This window comes from Meles meles, chromosome 9, assembly GCF_922984935.1.
Source record: "Meles meles chromosome 9, mMelMel3.1 paternal haplotype, whole genome shotgun sequence".
NCBI classification, from domain to species: Eukaryota; Metazoa; Chordata; class Mammalia; order Carnivora; family Mustelidae; genus Meles; species Meles meles.
This window is the reverse complement of record NC_060074.1, coordinates 82462898-82487188: the sequence shown is the minus strand read 5'-3', so window position 1 is coordinate 82487188 and position 24291 is coordinate 82462898. Positions and strand designations below refer to the sequence as shown.

The window sequence follows — 24291 nt, the reverse complement described above, 5'->3', positions numbered from 1 at the left end:
GGGACATCTCTCTCATTCTTTTAAAACACATCTTTGAAAAGAGGTCCTCACGATTCCATCTCCATCAGGAACTCAGAGTCTCATGAACTGCATGAACATACTGAACTTCATTTTGAATGCAAATATTAAGTTTCGACTAAACTAGGAGCTGTACCAGTTTTGTGAAAAATCAAGTGAGCTGGGTACATGGACAGGAACTCTGCAAGAAGGAATTTCTTTCCTGGAAACTAAGTGACAGCAGCAACACCCAAGACATGCCCTTATAAGTACCAGATTCTAACTTGCAGAGGTAATCTGCTTAGTTGCTGAGGGACATTACCAGTTTCAGTTTGATTAATTCATGTTCAGCTCATTCAGTGGGCCGAGCCCTGCAGGAAGACAGCACCGAAGCAATCACCTCATGTGCGCAGAGCTTCTAAAGGAGTGCTAATTATTTTTGCCCATCTGAACCCTGAGCTGTGTAAACCCGAGCATATAAACTAAGTAAGAGAAAAATTTTCTGAGACCAGGAGCTGTGAATGAAGAATATCTTATCCAAGTCCCTTCCAAACAGAGAGAATGGGAGGGAAGTTTAAAAAAAAAAAAAAGATATTTTAGAAACAAAACAGATGAACATAGGGGAAGGGAAGGAAAAATAAAATAGGATGAAAACAGAGAGGGAGACAAACCATATGAGACTCTTAACTATAGGGAACAAACTGAGGGGTGGTTGGGAGTTGGGGGGTGGGGGGAGGGGAAGGGGTAAATGGGTGATGGACATTAAGAAGAGCACTTTATGTAATGAGCACTGGGTATGATACGCAACTGATGAATCACTAAATTCTACCTCTGAAACTAATAATGCACTATATGTTAATTCAATTGAATTTAAGTAAAAAATTTTAAAAAGACATTTTTACGTTGAGAAGGAGCAGGTTAAGGGGAAGAGCCAAGCAGGAAGATTCAGAACAGGCCTACCTGAAAAGAAGCTTGAAAAATACAAAGTCCAAGGAGGAGAGAGAGTATCCTCATAGCGGGGCAAATGGACCTAAAGCGAAGGTAGTCTTGCAGACCAGGTATCAGGCAGAGGTGGGGTGGCTGTGGGAGACCTTCAGAGATCTTCTCTAGTCACCGCCCCCACGCCCAGCTCCGGTAATGTTCAGAGGGGGAGAAGGGTAAGGCCATGCTCCCTTTCCATTTTGAGGCTTTAGATTGAAAAGCACAGGAAAGTGAAACCTGATTTACAACAAGGAAAAGAAAAATCAATACCTCCTGAGAGATTGGCGGGATGGAGGGGGGGCGTTGAGGGTGGCTTTACCTGGGAAAAAGGTTTGGCAGAGGGTGGGAGAACTATGCCTACCAAAACCACGATTAGATTCCCACTTTCTCAGAAAGACCTGCCTCCCAGGCTTTCTCCCACCGCTCCATCACCCAGCCCGCGGTCTCGTCTTCTATTGCAAACGTCAAGCGGTCTAGATCTGCCCTGGGTTCGGAAAGGGACTTGATTTTCAGCTCTTCGGTGCTGAAAATGCGGCCTTGGGGGTGGCCAGGAGTAGGATTTGGCTGGGGCCGTTTCACATTGCCAGGTTTCCACCACTCAACTGCTAGCCAGGGTGCGGCGAGCCGCCTAGGGGGTTGCTCACAGGAAGGAATCGGTGCAACCTGAGCAAACACTGCTGGTTTGGAACGCTCACTGGGAACGGGCTTCAAGGGCAGGTCTCAAATCCTCTCCGTTCCGCCCGCCCAACGCGGACCCCCCTGCCCGCCAGAGCGCAGCCGGGAGCCCCACCTGAAACCAGCGGTCGGCTCCTGCGGGCCGGAGTTTGCAGACTTGGCGCTCAGGCCGACTCTCCCGGAGTTGGGTCGAGCGCGCCGGGCCAATGAGCGCGCCCCGCGGAGGGCTCGGCTCCCCCCGCGCGCGTTGATTGGTCCCGCGGCCCGCGAGGCAGGGCTGGCCGGCCAGGGCTGCAGGCGAAGGCGAGTGCCGGGCGCGAGTGGGAGTGGCGCGCGCGCCCCCCGCCGACCCCCGCCCCTCCCCGCCGCGTTCTCTCTCCTTCCTCCTCCCTCCCTCCCTTGCTTCCTCCCCGCACTCCCCGGCTCCGGCCGTGCGCTGGTGGGGCTCCGCATTGCACACTCTGGGGGCGCCGCAGTGTTCGTGGGATGGGGAAGCGGGCTGCCGCTGGCGGCCGGAATCCGCTCGCAGCCCGGGTGAGTAGAGGCGGGCTTCCCGGGAGAGCACAAAAGGAGACTGGGTTGGTGCCAGCGGCCCTAACTAATGCGGGTTCTGGACCCCCAGGTGGGCTTAGTCCCCGGAACTACCCAGTGCTAAGACACCCACCCCCACCCCTTCCCGGGGCCAGCGGAGCTGGGGTCCTCGCCTCTGCATCCCGCTCCGGTGTTCTGTCCCCGAGTGGGCAGCCAGTACTGAGCGCAGCCTGGGCAGGTCTAGAGGGGCGTGTGCGTGCGTGTGTGTAGTGCTGGCGCACAGGGGGTGGCATGGAAATGTCAGAAGCTGCCAAGTTCAACGCTGGAGGAATCTTTCCCAAGAGTAATTCAGCACCTTCTCAGGGCCAAGTGTACGTCCACCAGGAACTCCTGCTGGAGGGAGTTCCTGCGGCGGAGTGGCAGCGCCCCACATGTTGCTACGGGGGGTGTTGGGGGGTGTAGATGGCCTGGCTGCGCCCACCCGGGGCGGCTGCCCTAGATGCGGTAAGCTGGGGTGCCTCCAGCCTTCGCGGGAATTCTCCAGGCCCTCCGACCACCCACCCAGGAGACCCGCAGAAGGGGCCGTCCACCCACAGAGCCAGGGCTTCGCCTAGGCTTGACTTGGCGATGTGTTTTTCTCTCTGGTAACAGCAGTTCAGTTGATTTACGTTTGGCTAAACAGTTTTAGCCTAAAGCTCTCTATATGTGGGTCTGTCTGACCGGTTCCGACCCCCACCACAGTATCATTAGCTCTCTTACCCTCCCCACTCCCCGCCCCCGGCATCTACCCCTCTCCTCACTTGGCGGTACAAAACTTGATGTTTCTACATGATGGCATCTGGCGTGGTCTCAGGTATCTTAAGTGTCACAATCATTTGCCATTTCCTAGAGGACTACGAGCACACGTATAATTTGGGGGGGGTGGTGGTTGTTGACCGGGCAGAAGATCTTAGGTAGCGATTTATTGGTAGGATAGCACTGACCTCCCAGAGCATATGACAAAAAGAATGTTAAGCTTCTCCCTCTGGTAACCTACTCAAAGTGTGACCTCCAAAATTCAATTTTCTTTGTGGGAGACTAGGGAGTTTAGATTCTCCAGGGAGCAGCTTATTTCTTGTTAAATTGAACACTGGTGACATACACTCTGTTCTGTTCTGCTCTGGCCAGCCATTGCAGATGCCATGATATTATTAGAGCGATTCCCTTAAAGCCATTACATTTTCTTTCGAGTGAGAGGACTCAAGATAGCTGCTTAAAATTTTGGATCTGCACCTTATTTCTCTGGAAGACATTAATGGTTACTGTATATGTGCTCACGTGTACCAAGTTTGCAAAAGATATTTGTGCAATCGTCCATGAAATGGCTTAATGCACATTTATGTTAAACCCATTTAAATGTAAAACATCTATCTGTTTTCAATTTTAGTTTCCACCTTGACCAAAGGCACCAGACTGAAACAGGACTTAGAAGAGGCTTCCTTGTTTAAACAGCGATTGTACAGAACTCTAGTCCTTAGAGCACACAGTAAGCTCTTTGAGCTTATAGGTATACAAAGGCTGTGAAGGTTGTGAACTGGTTCTTTGGGTTAAAAATAGCAGAAATGCGTCCAGACCAAAAAAATGTAGATAGGATACATGGGTCTACATTTTGAAGCTGTTGACAGTCTTTTTAAGATGAATGTTTATATTACAGAATGCATAAATGGAGCTGATTACAGGCAAATAATGTCAAGCAAAAAAACCCATACCATACAGTGTATCATGGTATACAGTTTACATAGCACATTGAGATCTGCTATTGAAGTGTCTGTGAGGAAGTCGTATTTTTGTCACCCCCATTTTACAGGTAGGGTAGCTGAGGCTCTTGGAGATTATGATTTTTCCAAGGTGAATAGTAGAATTCAAGTTTTTTTTTTTACCTTCTTACTTCCATTGCTCCCTTCCTCCCTCCCTCCCTTCCTTCATGTGGGCTACTTCTTCAGTGTTTTCCTAGTTCTAATTTCTGCACCTCTTTTTATTACTCAACCCATGGCTTCAGGACCATTGTGTACCATTCCCAAAAAACTTTGCTTTCTGCTAAATATCATTTAAGTCCCACTAATTAGGCTGTTAAGGATTTAAGGAGAAAGCTAATGTTTTTAAGGAACTATCCTCTTCAAAGTGGTATATAATTTTTGTTAATGAATAGTTAAATATACAAGTAATCAAACCCCTAAAGAATGATGTCCTATTGGTAGTGTTTCAGGAAAACCACGGGACCGGTAGTGACAAAGATGTTTGTAACAATGACAGAAATATGTAAGTCTCCCACTTTATAAGCAGAAGCTCCTCATAAACTCTATAGACAATTACAAGGACGCCCTAATAAATGATTATTTCATTAGTGCCATTCTTATGTTAAAAAGAATTGACAAAACAGATTACTTAAATAAACCCAAAACTAGTCAGGGAAAAAAACCAAAAACGCATTTATCAAGAAGTCCCCAAATCCTCATTAACTAGTGCACAAATGCAACAGAAGTATTGATTAGAGGGAAATCCTATTTTTAATTGCATGGTTAGCAATAAGGAACATACAGATACCTATCTGCCTATCTGATTATTTATTAAAAACCCATCATTTTCAGATCTTTTTTTGGGAAATTATTGCTCACAATATTTATTTGTAATATTGTATAATATTTGTTAAGATAAATAGAATTAATTTTGTTTGCCATAACGTAGAATGTAGGTAGGTATTGAGTTTCCAAGTAATAAGTCCTAGTTAAGTATGGAAGCAAGTCTTGGCTTCACATACTAACTGTGGGACCTCAGAAAGCAATCGAACCTCTCTGTGCTTCAGAGAGGCACATAGGAAAATATATACGTTTTCTTATGTGTAAAGCATATATAGTAATGACACCTATCTCATGCAGTTTTTCAGTTTATCTATGGGCAATATTCAGTGAGCATCTACTAAATGCCAGCGCTGCAGGTGCTAGGGATACATGGACAGACTCCTTGCCCCAGATGTTTATAGTCTAATGCCTGAGAATTAATGACACGATGCTTGTCAAATACTTAGTGTGGAACATGACACCCAGTAAATGCCCAATGATTGTTACCTGTTGGTATCTTATGTTCATCCTGGAAATGTTCACTGAGTGAGTACCTTGCAGATGCAATGCAGATTGGAGCACATAATGAGGAATATATGTATTTCAATTTAATTCGACACTATAATGGGAGAGAGGACTCCAAAGAAAGACGTCAAGTACATAATCAGTTCTCTGAAAGATAATTCAATGCAGACATGTAAGAGGAAAAAATGGAGATAAATACTTAATTAAATTACCCATAAGAAAGTGGGGAATATAGGAATTTCTTTAGGATAACTTATGATAAAAAAAAAGGCCTTGTATTCAAGCTATTTGAAAAACTGATTACATAGGAAAAAAAAAAACAACTAAAATGAACTCTTACTTAGATACATGTAATGAAAAAGAAAATTTTGAAGGGTCAGATTATTGATTCGAGCTTGCAAAAGGTGACAGATCCCAGGCACACAAAAATAAGAGAGCCAATAATGAATTTGAAAAAATCCTTGCTGTGGATTCCTAAAACAATAGCGGAAGATTCTTAAATACTGTGAAATGAGAGTTGTAGAAGCACCTGGCTTACATCATACTAAGTATACACTCACAGATTAAAACAAAAAACAAAAAACAAAAAACGGTGTAAATGAATTCCTTGCTTCACCTTTCACTGAGTAATATTCTTACACCCAGGCTTTCCCAAGCAATAATCATATAGGAGGAAACAGACAAAATGATAAATGCTCAGGATATTACAGACCTAATCCACAGACTAGATAAAGAGAAATCACTAAGACCAAGTGGCCATTACCTTAGTGTGTTGATGAACTTAGTGTGTAAGTGACAGCACTCTGGGGCATTGGCTGGTAACCTTAGGGTTCCTGTCAGCAGAAAGGTTGACTTTTTTTTTTTTTTTTTTTACCCTTATCAGGTTTCTACAAAAGAAGAGCTAGACGGATACTGGAAGTCAAATTCTCAGGCACACATTACACATAGAGTGAGCAGATTATTTTTCATGAAAGTGGAAACATAGAACTAGAAAACACCTATTGGCATTTGAAAACAAGAGACTTTGGACAGAAAGTAATAAGCCCAAAGACTGTGTAATTCCCCTATCCCCACCCTGACCTCCCACCTGCTCAGCCTCATGCCAAGAAGGCATGCAGGCTAAAATTAAAAATGGGTTCAAGAAATGTGTAGGTATATGTGTGAGTGATTGCCACATAATAGGATTTTAGGGGAGACAAAAGTACTAGGCAAGGGATTCTCTTCTTTTGACAGACCTTTCAGAAGCCATAGAGGTAAGAGTTCTTAAACCCAGGATTGTCTTACTGTCTCTGCCATGAAGAAGAAAATCAAGATTGTTACCTGAATTATCAAAACAAGTATCTTTAAGCAATTCTAAATGATTAACAATGTATTTATTATGTTTGAGCAGCAGGATATTGGGTGACCATTTTCTTTCTTTTTCTTTTTTTTTTTTAAGATTATTTATTTATTTATTTGACAGACAGAGATCACAAGTAGGCAGAGAGGCGGGCAGGGCAGGGAGCAGGCTCCCTGCCAAGCAGAGAGCCTGATGCGGGGCTCAATCCCAGGACCCTGAGACCACAATCTGAGCCGAAGGCAGAGGCCCAACCCACCGAGCCAAACAGGTGCCCCATGCGTGACCATTTTCAAAAATGTATTTCTTAATGTTTTTATGCACAAAAAGTAGGAGAAATAAAGATTGCATTATCCTAATCTCACTTTTTCCTTTTCAGTACTGAATTGTATAGTAAGTTAGCAAATGTATTTAAGTTTCCATCAAGACATCTAGAAATACTAGTTCCTTTATGCCATTAAAGCAATTTAAATAATTATACATTTACTTGCACTTATAATAATGGCATTTATTACCCTCTACTTTTGTTTGTATGGCTTTTTATCTGTAGCGCTCTATGTACTTGTGCAGGATTATGTTAACTGTCCATTGGCAGAGAAGCAGAGCCCAGTAAAGTTTAGGGGTCTAGGTTCTCCTGGGTTGTAATTCTGCCCCACCAGTTTCCAACTCTGTGACCTTGAGCAAGTTATTTAGTTTCCTCCAGTTTAACTGGTTGCCATTAACTAGCTGGGTGACCTTTAGCAAGTTAGTCCCCCACTGTCTGGACTTCATTTGCTTCAACTATAAAATCAAGGGGCTGCACAAATTAAACTTTAAATTCCCAGGTGAGTAGGAACCAACACTTTTTTTTTTTTTTTTTTGCCATTTAAAACTACCCATAAATGCTGACCTACTAAAATAGTTTTGAGAAACTGATAGTGTGGCATAATGTTGGTATTTAAACCAAACAAAGTTAAACAGAGTTTTTGGCTTCTGAGAGCTGAGATCTATAATCAATAATTTAAAAGATATAGCACATCTCCCTGGAATTTGTTCTTTTCTTGCTTTGTAGATCTTCACTGTTCCTTTGACTTGATTATTCATGCGGAATACATTCAATTTCTTAGAATTTTTCTATCTGGAAGAGGAAAAAATCCCACTTTCAAGTGTTCAAAAAATATTACTACTTAAAAATATTGGCTTTAATAGAAGTAATACTCTGCATTTACGTATCTTTCCATGTAAGATCAAAGGACTGGTATTAGAAGTACATGGTTTTTCTTTTATATATAACTTCAAAGAAGAATTTTCTTTTATGAAATTCTTTTAATTCATATTCCCAATCACCCAACCCAGTGAATTTCCAGAAACTTTTGTAGCAGTCTGACTCTTGGTCACAGATATCCTTGGTTAGGATGTCCTTATATCCATTACTTCCCAACTGACAATCTTTTCATCCTTCAGGTCCTAGTTCAATGCATCCTTCCAACAGAAGCCTTTTCTCCTGATTGTCCTCTCCTCAGTAAAAATTTTACTCATTTACTTATGCTTGTATTTCAAACCGACATGTTTCTTACATGTAGCTTATTATTTTCATAATGTCTTATTTCTCTTGAATGCCAGCATAAGCATATTGTCTTACACAGGGTAATCCCTCAATAAGTATGTGGAGGAGAATTAGGACTTTCATAGAGAAGAAGCTGTAAAGATTGGATGGGAACATCACAAAAGATTGGTTGAGATGGAAGGGATGGATTGGTTTGCTAACCTTTACTTGGCTTCACTTTTCTGCCAATGGAAAATCTAGTCTCTGGATGTCCATGAAGAACAAATACCACAAGCCATGACTGTTCTCTTCAGAGACACTTCCCTACTTTTGTTTCCCAGAAACACCTTCTAGGTATTGAGGTTTATGTGGAGCAGACCCCAAGCTGCTAGTCACCATGACTGAAGACTTGGGAAAGATAGGTATGCCATCTTCACAGGTGGATATAAAAAACTGGCTGATCACACTTTCATACTAAGATGTACTGTGCTTTTTAAAGTACATAGATCATTTCAGTTCAACAAAAACAACAGAAATATTGACAGAAGAAAATAATCATTCTCCTTCCTATCACCCAGGTTTATTATCCATATGTCATTTCTTAACCCCTCAATAGTGTTGTCTCTAGGTTACATGGTGGCTCCCTAACTATGCATATTGCCTATGTTCAGTGTGTTTGAGTCTTATTCTAGTAGAATAAACTAGGGGACAATATATCACATGTGCTATATATAGCTAAAGATACAAAATCTTTCCATGCTATTGAAAAACTCTTTTACAAGCCATCTCCCATATGGCCTTCTTCTCACCGGAGACAGTCACTTGCATAGTTAGGGCTGGCACTTTAAAACGGAGACCTAGACAAGGCAAGCTTTACTCTCTGATGGCCACTCTTCTTCTTTCCTGTTCCGTTGTCATAGTTGGAATCACAGCCAGCTGATTTTCAATGTTGTTTTAAGGAGCCCCAGGTGAGATGTGGCAGGATCAACATCGACTCCACCCAGTTCTGAGAAACGACTGTGGGTTCATCTTGCACTGTTGCTGGTGTTTGTTCTCTGGCATAGCCAGGCCGGGCAAGGGATGAGCAACAGGATGCAAAAGATATTTTTCCCACCAAAGCTATTTAGAGGCAGAGGTTTCTAAATGAAGGCCAATAGGTAGCATCTAATGGAATAGCATTAAAACAAAGATACATTTTGTAATGGTACTTTCTTCTCAGTGTGGGAACTCTCTGGGAAGGACCTTTGCCAGAAGGGGTTGTTTCTAGCTAGGCTGAGCAAATTCAGGAAATGCAGAGTGCTATATAGCAGACCTGTGGGGGAGCTCATCTCCCCAGGGTCACTCTGACACAGCAGGAGGGTTGCTGAGCTCTCTAAGGTTGACCATGGAAGAGGAAAAAGGAAGAGTGAAGAAAAGGAGCCAAAGCACTGAACAATAAGGAAAGGGTCACCTACTTCATGATCAGTTTGAGAAAATGTTCCCTAGCCTGTCTGATTCTAGTCTTGTCTGGGGACTCCCTAGAATAAATGTGAATAAATTTGAGGAGAAACACAAAGCTCTATCTGCCTTAAATTATCTGCCGTGTTCCTGCCAGGGCCTTCATGAAAGCCACTCCCTGGTAAGTCTTTGTTAAAAAGACTTGGGTGGGGGGTTGGGAAGGACACGCTCACTAATGAATGAATCTGAGCGGGTTAACAGCTACACACATTGGTTAAGTAGACAAGCGGAAGTTGAGGGAATGTAAGGGGAATGTAAGGGGAATGAGACAGAGACTCAGGAGAGGAGACCATTTTGCCGTGAGGTCTGAGTGGAAAGGAAAGGTGCTGGGCTCTGTGCTTATTTCCCCTTATTACCTAGACTCCAGTCATGCTATTCTGATTTATCAACCACGAATTAATTACCGGATCTGGGCCAAACAAGTTAACTTTGAATGTCTGTTTCCTCATCTGTGAAATGATTATACAAGATCAGCACTTCTCGAACAGGATCTGCAAGAAGAGACACCAGTTCAGTGGAATGTTGAAGGCAGAAAACGGTGTGTGATGGCCCACTATGTTTGGGAAACAGTGGGTTGAATAGTAATTTTTTTTTTTTTTTTAAGTTGCAAGACTTCAGAACCTTTAGTGACTGAATATCATCCGAAATGTCTGAAAGGAGATGTACTACTCAGTGAACCCCAAACCTCGTTGTTAATAGCACCCCTTTTGAAGGCATATCTTGAGGGTCAGTGTTCGGTACGACATGCTCTATTGGGTTAACTGATGTCTGAGCTTGTTCTGCGTTTTCGATTCTCTGAATCTACAGTTAGTTTGTCTCTCTTCTGTTTCTTTTCTAGCTAGTCCCTCGCTTCTTATCTAGAAGAGTTTGTGTGTTGTTTATAAACCTTTTGATAAAAAATGTGCCCTGTTAGAAAATCCCTGCATCTACTTTAAGAGAGGAGCACACTGAGAGAGTGCAAACCTGCAAGGTATGCAATTTCCTCTTTACTTTTATATTTTAGACTACATAAAATCACCAGCAGTCAAAACACAAATAACGACTTTCCCAAACACACCCATACCTACACCCACACACCCTTAACAAAAATATTGAAACATTTATGCTAATAGAGGGGATAATATTTCAGAAAAGCACAGTTTGCACAAGACCCAGATTTTATTCTGGCAGAGGAATTTCTGAGCAAAGCAATGCAATTAATCACAGAGCTGTAACAGCGAGATGAAAAGACAAATACTGAATGTATACAAAATGCGCACTGTTCTTCCCTTTATCTTCGGGATTCCAGAAGATGTTTATCTTACCTTGCCCCACCAATACCAGTCTTAGATTTCTTTTCTTTTTTTTTTTTTTTTTTGGCTCCTGCCAGATTCACCCTTTGCTTGATGAGAACTTGATAAAGAAGCTGCAGTGTTCTGAGAAGGGTGGGGCAGCCCTTACAGACGTCCACGGGGTAGCATGGCTTGGTCTGGATTTCCACCCTTCCCTACTGAAAAAGCTCTACCTGCAGAGGTGGTAGAGGGCGGGGGAATAGGGGGTGGCTATTGTAATCTCTTGTGTTGGAAGGAAGAGTAAGGATTCACACTGGCTGATTTTTTACCTTGTAATCACTGCACTTTGTGAATTTTCTAACATTAGGCTAATCTGAATCTCTGTATGTTAGCCTCTAGATAATTTGCAGCACACAATTTACAGTGGCCTATGCGTTTGATTTTCTTCAGATTTTTTTCTTTTACGATTTTTTAATTTATTTGTTAGAGAGAGGGGACACAAGCAGGGAGAGTGGGAGAGGGAGAAGCAGGCTCCTGCTGAGCAGGAAGCCTGATGGGGGGCTTGATCCTGAGCTGAAGGCAGGTGCTCAACCGACTGAGTCACCAAGGCGCCCCTTCAGATGTTTTTTTAAAAAATAATTTATGAGACAGTGTTGGGATATAAAGGCCAAAGTCTGATACCAGTTTCACTTTACAATTGAATTTACATTTTCTGCTATTTCTGAGTGTTAGTTATCTGTCCTCCACCATTCTAAATTTTTAAGAATCTTCATCAAATGTTCTGTTTGAATTCAAGCTTATCTCTGAGGAATCATCCATATTCCCATTTAGTTATTCCTGTCTTGTTAAAAAAAAAAATTGGGATTAGCTGTATCCATTTAATTATATTTTTTAACTCTAAATCTAATTTTGAAATCGGGTGGACAATTGATAAGTATTTCTGTTCCCAAATGATAAAAGGCATATAACAATGTTGGCCTAATGTGGAGGGCTCATGTTTCCTCACCTTGAGTTGTCTTGGCAAGGATTCCAAACCACGCTGTGCTCTGGTTTTTGAATTCAACTCTCATTTTTTAGAAGCCACCTTTCCTGTTCCCTTAAACATATGCATGGCTCCTTAGTTCCTCAGTCATTGTAAGCCCTGGCACAAAGTACATAGATACTCACTAGATTTTTGATGGGCAAAGACTCTCCCTACTCAGTTTGCCGAATAAATGAGCAGATCCACTCATGAATAGTGCTCTCTGTAATTGTCACCACTGTCCCCGTCATGTAACATTACGAGATATACAACCCTGTGTTTGTTAACAATTGAAAGTACATTTTTATAACCTGCAAATAGGATACTAGTGTCTAATGTTTATTTTCTGTTTTTAAACAAATACACAGATAAGAGAATTCTGCTTCGCGGTTCCCATAAAAAACAGAAGCGTATCTGAGCAGTTGGTCCTGTTCTTCAGCAGCTCAGTGAACTTTGGAGGAGATGCGGGTCCTCTCACATAGGGGTGAGACGTTCCCTATGGGCCTGAACCTCAGTGCCATAAAAATGCTAGGTAGGGTTTGTTTTGGCATGTGATAGCATTCCCCTTTGGGATGCTCAATCATTTTATGGATGAAAGATTTCCATAAAACTCTATGCTTCGTCTTCAAATTATCTTATGTGAAAAAGAATCTAGTGTGTAGTTGGTCTGTAGTTGATTGTTGATGTTTTTATAGGAAATGCTCTGGATGTCTAGAAAGATTGAACCATTTCTGAGACTTACTGACTAGTCAGTCTCCCTTGTTAAAGGCTAGTTGTTCAGGAGATGACAGGATGTGTGCAGGGGAGGGGAAAGTCTCTTCCTTTCTCTGTTGCACTGACCCAGTTTTGTAATTCCCTAACAGTTCCTCTCGATCATCACCATTCTCGTTGCTTGGCATTGTTGATTTATTAAAAGCACCTGTCCATTTTAATAACTAACCTAAGGAGGGAAAAAAATCCAAAAAACCCAATGGCTTGTTTTGGGGCTTGGCATTGAAATTTTATTTGCTGTAATTTACCTGACAAATGATAGCATTGAGATTTCTTCTTCCCATCTTTTTTGGGCAGGTAGTTGTATCTGTATTTTGGCAGCACTTAAGAAACTGTCTCTTATTGGTAATTTTGAGAATTGTTCATACTTGAATAGAGACTATGAGCTTTAGTTTAAACGGCTTTGAAATCTTTTAAAAATTGTTACATCTTTAATATTGCATCACCACTGTCTACATTTAACATGTCCAACAATTTGAATGACCTAACATTTTACATTTGCCAATGTAAACATAGCAGTAATCAGGCAACAAGTACTTTTCTCTGGGTCCTATCCAGGGCTATAAAAAGGAATGGTAAGACATGGCAGCTGTCCTTATGGGACTTGTAATTGGTTTCTCTCTTTCGCTTTAAATATTTGAGGATCAATTTGTGTCAGTCCCAGTTCAAGGTGGAAACACAATGGCGAATTAAACAGGAAGAATCTCTGGGGAGAAAGCAGTGACTAAGGCTCACAGAATCCCTGTCCCCTTAGAGCTTACATTCTATAAGGGCAGAGGCAGAAAGTAAGGAAATAAATAAGAAAATATGCAGTATGTTAGATGGTCTTAAGAGCCTTGGAGAAACTAAAGAGGAGAAAAGGGAGTGTCTGAGGTGGACAGGAAGCAGTTGGTAACTTTAAATATCGTGGTCATAGGAGACCTGATGGTGAAAGCTTCACATGAGCACCTGGAGCAGGGAAGGGAGGGAGCCTTGGGCACCTCTGCAGGAAGAGCCTTCCAGGCAGAAATGCAAAAGTGCCGCCTTAGCATCATGCCTCACCCTCAAAACAGCAAGCAGACCAGTGTCAGGAATGAAGTAAGCCAGAGGGAGAGTAGTAAAAGCTCAAAAGCCTAAGGTGGCAGGCCACCCATAATGCAGGGCCTTAGCGGTTATTGAAAGATGTTCCCTCCTTCCCTCCCTCCCTCTCTCCATCCCTTCCTTTCCTCTTTCTTTCTTTCTTTTTTTCTCTTTTGGGACTGAGTCTGTTGAGTCATTGGAAGAATTTACATCAAGGAATGATCTGATTAATTGTATGATTTAAAAATCACTGGCTACTGTTGGAATAAATAATAGAAGGGAGGGAAGGCTGGAAGGAGGCTGTTGCAATCCAGATGATGTTGGCTTAGATCCACGTGGTTGCAGTGGAGGTGGTGAAAGGGCCTTCTCTCTCTGTTTGGAAAGAGTGCAGGAGGTAGGATTTACTGTGGGTAGGATGTAGTGCATGAGTCAGAGAGCAGAGTCAGATGGCTGATACCTGGAAGGGCAGGGCTGTCATTTACTGAGATAGGAAACTTGAGGAGGAGCAGATTCGGAAAAGGATCGGGTCAGCTTTAGACATCTTACATTTGAGATACCTGTTAGGCTTCCAAGTGGGCATATGGAATAGGTGCTGGGAATATGGATGAGTTCTGGGGAGGGGTGACTTTGGGAGCGTCACTATCTCTGTAAGAGCCATGAAATGGGAGCAGATCCATGCACATGAGGAGATTAGATCAGGGTGTCAGAGCAGAAGGAGGACAATTAAGTTGCAGATGTATGATCCTTTATTATTTGCTGTAAGTGCAGAGAAGTAGGAATTTGTGGACTAGAAGGCATGAAGCCACTGTCATAGAAAGTGTGAGAATTGAACTGATCTGTGAAGGTGGGCAATATTTGGATGGATAGGAGAATGAGGGGAGGGCATTTTGGTTAAGAGTCTCCAGCATTAGCAAACTGAAACCACGATAAAATACCACTTCACACCAGTCACCATGGCTTGTATCAAAAAGACAGCAAGTGTTGGCAAGGATGTGGAGAAAAGGGAACCCTTGTGTACTGTTGGTAGGAGGGTAAATTGGTACAGCCACCATGGGAAACAGTATGGAAATTCCCCCCAAAACGAAAAATAGAAATAGCACGTCATCTAGTAATTCCACAACTGGGCATTTACCTAAGAAAATGAAAACAGGGGGCACCTGGGTGGCTCAGTGGGTTAAAGCCTCTGCCTTTCGCTCAGGTCATGATCCCGGAGTCCTGGGATCGAGCCCCGCGTCGGGCTCTCTGCTTGGCGGGGAGCCTGCTTCCTCCTCTCTCTCTCTCTCTGCCTGCCTCTCTCCCTACTTGTGATCTCTGTCTGTCAAATAAATAAATAAAATGTAAAAAAAGAAAATGAAAACAGTAATTTGAAAAGATACATGCACCCCTCTGTTTATTGCAGCATTATTTACAATAGACCAGATATGGAAGCAGCCTATGTCCATCAATAGATGAGTGGATAAAGAAGAAATTGCTGTAGATAGATAGGTAGATATAAATCTAGCTATCTATATCCATCTGTATCTATTTACCTATGTATCTATCTATCTATAAAATGGAATATTACTCAGCCATAAAAAATGAAATCTTGCCATTTGCAAGGACATGGATGGACCTAGAGGGTATTATGCTAAGTAAAATAAGTCAGAGAAAGACAAATACCATGTCTTTCAGATACCATGATTTCACTTACATGTGGAATGTAAAAAACAAAGACAAAGCAGAAACAGAGCCATAAATATAGAGAACAAACTGGTGGTTGCCAAAGGGGAATGGGGTAGGAAGGATGGGCAAAATGGATGAAGGGGAGTGGAAGGTACAGGCTTCAGGTTATGGAATGAATAAGTCACAGGGATGAAAGATACAGCACAGGAAATGTAACGGATGGTATTGTAACAGCATTGTGTGCTGACAGATGGTAGCTATGCTAAAGGTGAGCACAGCATCACATATAAACTTGTCAAATCCTTAGGTTGTACACCTAAGACTAATGTAACATTGTGTGTCAATTACACCTCAATTTAAAAAAAGGTACCAGAATTAAACACACTGCAGTTCCTTAACAGGAAGGCAATAAGGGAAAACATACCAAGATCACAGTAGAATTTTCTTTTGTGGAGAAAGTGGAAGGGGTAGGATTTCTAGTCTCTGGTCTGTTTCCTAGGATCATGATATGCAAATGGTAAAGAGACTTGGTCCCAATTAAAATCTTGAACATTTCCTGGCACTTTGCTAACAGCTTTTCCTCCTTATCCCTGCAGCTGGTGCTGCCTTATATTTTGTAGTAACTTGAAACTGACATGTGGGGAATTTTAAGTACATATGTTATCAAAACAGATGTTCCCCAGACTTTATAGACTATCAGGAGGTCATCTCATCTTTCAGAAAGCAGCCTGGAATTTGAATTTAGTTACTCTCATAATTTTACATTCTCCAAAGTAACTATGTGGGAAATTTAAAATTTATTAGCAACGTTCTCTTGTTCTTAGATTTTAGAGATATGGCAATTTCAGTAAACCTGAGAAAAATTGTATGCTGTGCCAACCAGAGGCAGATTATTGACTGACTTCCCTTGCCTGGCAATAAATCTAAGGCACATAAGTATTTTAATGCTTTCTCAGGAACTTTGGAGTCCTACTTTATAAAGGAAAGAAGTCCCACTCTCTTTTCCATGCAAAATGATAATTCAGGCAAAAATGAACTTCATAAAATAATACAAAGGATGCTGAGTTCAGAACAAGTAGAGACATTTTGACCCTGGTCTCTGTCCCCTACTTTTTACTAGACTCCAGATGAGACTCTGGATGAGGCTTCTTTTTTATCCTGTATACAAGTTTCTCATGGATTGCAAAGGTTGGGGGCTTTGGCAGAACTCCCTGAGATAAGAAAAATTATTTATTTCTTTTTATTTTATTTTTTATTTTTTAAGAGATTTTTATTTATTTATTTGACAGACAGAGATTGCAAGTAGACAGCGAGGCAGGCAGAGAGGAAGGGAAGCAGGCTCTCTGCTGAGCAGAGAGCCCAATGCAGGGCTCGATCCCAGAACCCTGAGATCATGATCTGAGCTGAAGGCAGAGACTTTAACCCACTGAGCCACCCAGGTGCCCATCTTTTTATTTTTAATTTTACTTAAAAATGCCTTTACAACAATGTGGTGTTAATTATTTGGCACTACCAAGTGTGCTATTTCCATACCCCACTTTTTCCTTTGGGTTTCAAGGAGGTACAGAGTAAAGCTCCAGGAGGCCTTGACCGTTTACCAGCCAAGCCTCATTGGTGACTGGAGAGCAACAATCACTAAGAAGCGCACTAGTGCTGTCTGGTAGAACTCTCTAGTCTCTTCTGGGGTGACAGACATACTCTATATCTGCACTGGCCAACATGGTAGGTGCTAGCCACATGTGGCTTCTGAGTACTTGAAAGGTGGCTAGTGTAGTTGAGGAACTAGATTTTAAATTGTATTTATTTTTAATTAACTCAGGTTTAAGTGGCCACAAATGGCTGGTGTCCACTGTCCAATACAATAGACCTGACGGTTTGTCTTGGGCTTTCTGGAGCGTGGAATGGGTAGGTGCCTAGTGTCCCCTTGCTGTGGCGTCTCTACCCCTCAACGAGTGCCCCCAAGTAGGTCTTTCATGGAGAGACTCTACACCTGGGGTTACTGCTAAAGAGTGCACGTGGGGCAGGACTCTGTGAAATATCTCCTTCCTGTTCTTCACAGGGATGGGGGGAAGGAACATGAAAAGGTAAAGTGACATTAAATGAGATGAGGTATTTGTCCTGGTCTTAAAGACTCTTTTCTCACTAAGATATTTAGGGTAGTGGGTATTATGGAGGGCACGTCGTATTGCATGGAGCACTGAGTGTGGTGCCTAAACAATGAATTCTGAAACACTGAAAAGAAATAAAAAAAAAATAGACTATTTGAATATTTTACGATTGATTGTGAAAGAGAGTGATCCTGGGGAGTAGAGTTTAGAGGTAACATAGTGAGAAACTCGTTTTACTTGTGCCTTGAAGAATTCTGTGAGGGACCCAGTTTCTTACCCTGAGGAGAATTGCTTGTTTATAAGAAGCACTCTCGAGATTCTTATTAATTTCCTGAGTTTGAGAGTGGAATACTGAAGGACTACTGTGTGCTTTTGCATAAATACTGACAGTGTGTAAGTGTGACTCTGGGGTAGTGATTATTAAGGAGAGGGATAAAAGCACAGGATATGAAAATGACAGAGATAAGGCTGCTGTAAGGTGGGGGACCAGGACAGACAGCGGGCCGGCCTCCCAATGCTCAGCGGGGATGTTGGTGTTACAGTGTGCCACGTTAAAAATTCACACCAGAATCCTGGTGGGTGGTAGAAAGTAGAGAGAGGAGGCCTTCTGCCTCTCAAAGGTCAGTCTTTACATCTGAGGAAGCTTGACACACCAGCAGTCTTGCGGCGGCTGTGGTGAGTGGGCCACCTCCTATATGGGAAGCCGTCCCCACTGAATTTGCGGAGAAAGGTGTTTAAAAAGATTTGTTGATTGATATTTCTGTGGTCATTCTGCCATTCTCACTCATAAAACGAAATGGAGCTTATGTGCCAGGGACTACGCTCCACTTGCCATCTAAATGAAGAGGAAAAAAAGTGTACGTGGAAGAAGAAAACTAACAATAAAAGTTGCGATGAGATGGATCCCACATGAGTGGGGCAGACCATAAATGCCATATCCACAGTTGTCTTCCAAAACATAAAGGCCCTTCAGGTGGGAGAGGTATTAGGCTTCCTCTCTGGGGCTCCAGAAGGCAACACTGGTATTGTCTTTAGTTAAAGAAAGGGGTTTTTGGAAGGCCTGTCTCTGCAGGGCACTGTGGGGAGGGAGAATGGTTGGGGAGTGGGCAGGGTGCCCTGAAGATGAAGGTGTGACGGTGACTGCTAGTTATGGAGGGATTCCTTGCAGCCAGTAAAAGGGAAAGCTTCACAAAAATGAAAGAGGCCACTATGAGGGGATTAGCCTTCTTCACGGGAGATGTCCCCAAAGAGGATCCCTGGACCCTGCTTGGGAATGAGGGGACTCAGGCTGGTAGAGCAGGGGTCAGAGAATTACCGACTGTGGGTCAAACCTGGCTTCCTGCTTCCCTTCGTAAATATTTTTGTCAGCACCCAGCCATGCCCATTTGCTTAAATCTGGTGCAGGCTGCTTTCCCACTACAGTGGTAGAGGTGGGTGGGTGTGATGACCTCTTATGGCCCACAAAGCTTGAATTATTTACTATCTGGGCCTTGAAAGAAAAAGTTAGCAAGGCCCTAAAAAGGACTGGGTCCAGTGATACATAAATCCTTTCTAATTCTCTGACTGTAAGGGATTTGGAACAGAGGCAAGCCTCGTGGGAAGTGTGAAGGGTGCCTTGGAAGAGATGAACTTCAGTTGGACCTTGAAGAAAACTGGCAGGTCCTGGCAGAGGATGCCCGTCCAACATGACCCCAGGGCCAGTCTCTTGGAGATTGAGTCAGTGTTCCTTGGATGCCGAGGACAGACTCATTCCAACATTCACCCGTCCATTCATTTATTCTTCATGCCTTCAGTGTATCCTTGGCCAATATAGATAATGCTCCAAAACACTTCTCTGCCTGTTCTTGGTAAAGTAAGCCCAAATTCTGGCACGAGCTATTGGCACTTCGAGAATAACTTCGCTGCTGTGGAAATGCTCCTTCAGTTCAATGTTTATAATTGAGTTTTATGGACTTATTTTATTTTAAGGATAATGGTCTCACCTAGACACAACTTAGAATTTATGCACGTGTTCGGCTTAATTGTAGGACATAAGAAATGATCGTTCCCAAATGAAAACCTCACTGTATTTGCGGGCGATGCAGCTCGCAGTGTTAAGGGTAGGATGCACATTACTATTCATGCCTTTTTAATTGATTAGCCTTTAAGGCTTCTGAAAGCCTTTAAAAGTTGTTTTGTCAACATTAGACCAGCTGCTGTGTAATTACGGTAGCTCTTCTTGCAGTTAAATTCTTTTAATAACGTGTTCCATCTGCCCATGCCGAAGTGCTTTGAACCTGTGATATATACTATGGAGAGCTTTTGTTTTTACTTACAGATGGTTGGTGCCGTTTTCTGGGCAACTCTGTAGAAATTTCACAGAAATTTTAAAGATGAATTACTTCAAAATGGGAGGCAAATGAATTTGAACATCAGGTTACTCCTCCTCCTATAAAAATTGTTCATATGTGACTCGAATTTTGAACTTGACTCATAACAGCCTAAATATGCTCATTAAAAAGGAAAAGAAATCTCCACCCTGAAACCATTTTAAGGCTCTTTTCTCTCACTCTCCAGCTTATAAATCAAAACTTCCTGGCACCGGTCAGACGGTGGTGAAAGCAGTGGGGCTGTGATAAAGATCGCTGCTTAATGAGGAGCCGGACACGGTAGGTCTGCCCTCCGTGCAGGGGGCGCTGAAGGTCTGCTCGCAAAACTGAATGCGACCTTGGCGGTGTAGTTTGCTATTTTTCAAAGGAGATTTATCCTGAAGTCTGCCGTAAAAAATTATAACTAGGGACAGGGACTGGTGTCAGAAAGATGCAAACAGAAGATCCTGTCCTTCCTTCCTTCCCGTCTCCCTACTCCCCAAGCCCCTCCGTGCGCGCACTCGTGTCTACATGCACGGTTGGCGCAGCATTTCTATGGACAGGCTGCACGGGTGATTAAGGTAGATAAGAGGTGGGAGCCGTGACCATGGCGGCTGTGGAGGTTGCTCCTGGTAGCTTGGTGACTTAGCTGACTTCTTCCCTAGAGCATCTGAAGAGAGAAAGGCAAGGCCATTCAAAGTAGAGGCACAGAACATGGGGCACCTGGAGGAGCAAGAGACTAGATAGGGCCTCAGCCGGCTCTCTCTGGCCCTTGTCCAGCTTGTAATTAAGAAATGCATCTATGTTGCTGGGAAACCATGAAGGGATACTGTCAACTGCTTGCGCTCACCTTTGCTCTCCGTTTTGTGGCCTATTAGGAGGCTGGGAGAGAAATGGACTTTTTCCTCATGAGGAAGCCAATCTGTTTCAAGTTTGAATAGAAGTTTGAATATCAGTGATCTGCAAAATCTGGGGAAGAAGCTAACCTTGACAGTGTTGGCAGGGCGGGCTGAAAACTGTGCCTCTTATACCTGCTCACTCCCAGTGTACAGATCTGTGTGTCTTGGAAGCTCTTGAGCCCTAAGAATTGGGCATTTGGGAGGACACATGGACTTGTCGGCATCTACCTGGTGTTTACTAAGTGGCCTTTAAGACATGGATATGAAGAGAATTAGAATTTATTTAAATAAAAGATACCTAAATTAGTTAATATTTTATTCTAAAATATTATATAAAGTTATATAATTTATCTTAAAATCTATATGAAAATCTTCTACATAAAACTAATAATATATTTTTCCCTGTGGGACAAACTTGTTCCTGGTAAATGGCTTAATCTTTACAAAGTTGTATTGAATATTAATTCAGATGTTTTTAATATTTCAGGCTGGTAGAACTGTCTGCTTGGATAAGGCCAAGAAAACTAGTGTGAATCTCAGTGTTTGATAACTAAATATCAAAACCTGTTAATACTATCATGCAATTCTTGGGACCATCACCTTTTGCTCAGGTGCATTCTTTACACTGATGTGATAGAAATTTCTACTTTCAGGTGTCAATTATAAATGCTTGCATGAGACCTGGTCTTCTAATCAATCTTATAATATAAACATTATATATGCTTTCACATATAATGCATATCACATTGGCATTTTATATGCCTTCTTAAAGTCTTGCATATAGTTTTAGAAGATTGTAAACTGTCAAAACTTCTCTGAGGGCTGCAAAATTGTCTTTATCACTCCCCACAATAATCTCACATTATCTTGAGATGCACTGAATCAGGGAGAGGACATATTGATCTTAACCTCTGGTGCTAAGCAAAGGCCCAATAGCCATAAACTTGTGTATACATGTGTGTACATATATCCATGTATATGAGGAATCAGTTTCCAAAGAACTACAGGACCAACAAGGTGAAGGACTTGTGTACACTCAGATGGCCAAATGTCATGGAGGTCTTTGCTTCTCAAATAAATCATCTGCTAAATCCCCTATTATATTGGCAGGGACTTAGGCATAGCATCTTTTTTTTTTTTAATCAAATATTTAGATTTTCTTGTCTATAAACAGCCAAACCCAACTAAAATTAACTTAGGAAAATTTATTTTTAAAGGATTATCTCATGTGTGGAACAGAATTGATCTTTTTCTTGCCCCTAATTTATTCTTTCTGTATTCTGTAAAGATTGGCCTTTGCACGCTGGTCTGTGTACTTAACTAAGAGTAAATTCTTTTTTTAATTTTTAATTAATTTTTTTAAGGATTTTATTTATTTATTCGACAGACAGAGATCACAAGTAGGTAGAGAGACAGGCAGATAGAGAGGAGGAAGCAGGCTCCCTGCTGAGCAGAGAGCCTGATGCAGGGCTCGATCCCAGGACCCTGGGACCATGACCTGAGCTAATCAGAGGCTTTAACCCACTGAGCCATCAGGTGCCCCAAGAGTAAATTCTTATGGTGCTGGACTGCACCACCCCTCTCTTACATGATTACATGTAGAATAATTGAAGGAAGAGTTAGACAGTAAACTGCTAGAAGACCAGGGCCATAGCTGGGCCTTACTACCAAGGACTTGAATGCATCTGATACTGTCTCCCTATCTCTTTCTGTCAGCTTGTCAGTTTAATTTTTTTTTTTTTAATTTATTTGACAGAGAGAGAGATCACAAGTAGGCAGAGAGGCAGGCAGAGAGAGAGGAGGAAGCAGGCTCCCCGCGGAGCAGAGAGCCCAACGCGGGGCCCGATCCCAGGACCCTGAGATCATGACCCGAGCCGAAGGCAGCGGCCCAATCCACTGAGCCACCCAGGCGCCCCGTCAGTTTAATTTTTGCTTATTGCAGATCTGGTACAGATAAAATGAGAAAGATGACTTCCAATCCTCCTGAGATTTATACATCTTACAGTTTATAACACTGCACAGGACTGACTCATGCTCTCTGGTCCCAGACCAACAGTCCTGGGAAAGAGAGCTGATTGACTCAGCCTGGGACAGATATCAGCTTGGACCAGTCAGTTGTGGTGAGGATAGAACAACATGTACTTGTCTTTGGTGGCCCTTTTTCTGTGTATCAGCAAAAGGAGAATTAGTGTGGGCTAGAGAAGGTTGATACTGGTGAAATGTTTTTCTTCCTCATACATGGACATATCCTGTCTCTCTTCCCAACCATGATTACCTGGCCTCTGCCAGATACCTTCTTTCTGCCCCTCCTTTCTACTTTGCTTGTTACTGCTTTTGAGGGTTTGGTAAATAAATGTCTTGCCCCAAGTTGCTAGGTCAGCGATACAGAGCAGGTCACTTCTGGTCTTTTCCCTTGAACCCCAGTGATGCTCATTTTCCTTTGTATAATTTAGGGAGCAGTGGCAGCTCAAGAGAAGGCAAATGAAAAGGTCAAATGATGAAGCTCACAATCTGCTTTAGGTCCGGGAGATAATACCCTTTTCTAAAGGCTAAATATTTTCTTGGGATGAATGGATTAATCGTGAGTCCAAAATTTCATGACTGCCTTAGGAGATATTTGATCCTTTATGTATGCATAACATGTATAATAGTTGGAGGAAATGCACTTTTGATTTTTCTTATTTTCTAATTTGTTTTCACTATCCAGACTCATTTGCACATACTTTTTAGGCGAAGAGAATTTTCCAAACTCATTTAACATGAAACTCTTCAAAGCTTTACTGGGATTCTATAGTTGGTTCAAGATGGCAGTGTAGGAAGAAATGAATTCCCCACCTCCAAAGGACACAACAAACCTACAGCCACATGTGGGAATACTTTCCCTGGAAAAGGTCCTAAAAACTAGATGAACAGTGTCCCCACAACAAAGGATAAAAGAGTCATATCAAGATGGGTCGAGGAGGCAGAAATGTGCTCTTGCCCAAAACCCCTTCCCGGGCACAGCAGAACACAACCAGGAGGTATCTCCATAATACGAATTTTTTCCTGAGCAGTGAGTGATTTGTGCCTCATATCAGGAACTCTAACTCTTGATTCTGCACTGGAGAGACCAGGCCCCAAAACATAAAACCAATAGGGCTCCCTCACCCCTTCCCTCACCCCTGCACTAAACAAACAAACAAACAAATAAATAAAATCTTTTTTTTTTTTAATTAAAAAAAATTTTTTTAAGAGAGCATCTTAAAAGCAGCAAGAGGAAACCAAAGTTACCTACAGGGGAAAAACTCTCATAAGGCTATCAATAGATTTTTCAGCAGAAACCTTAAAGGTCTGAGGGGAATGTTATGACATATTTAAAGTGCTGAAAGGAAAAAACTTTCAACCAAGACTATTCTACCCAGCAAGATTATTATTCAGAGTAAGAGTGGTAAAGAGTTTTTCACATAAGCAAAAGCTAATGGAGTTAATCACCACTAAACCAGCCTTCC

General features: G+C 42.3%; 1 protein-coding gene across 3 annotated transcripts in view; it reads left to right on the top strand.

Annotated features, from left to right (window-relative positions):
• The first annotated feature begins 2084 nt into the window (after positions 1-2084).
• The window catches only part of LYPD6 (LY6/PLAUR domain containing 6), a 119539-nt gene continuing 97332 nt past the window's right edge, over positions 2085-24291 (top strand). For 2 of the 3 annotated variants that reach the window (XM_046018117.1, XM_046018115.1), the window contains exon 1: positions 2085-2187. The gene's annotated coding sequence lies outside the window, so the exon portion shown is untranslated. Of the gene's footprint in view, positions 2188-20112; positions 20205-24291 lie in introns of all 3 variants that reach the window. The other variant, XM_046018114.1, reaches the window with a different exon arrangement.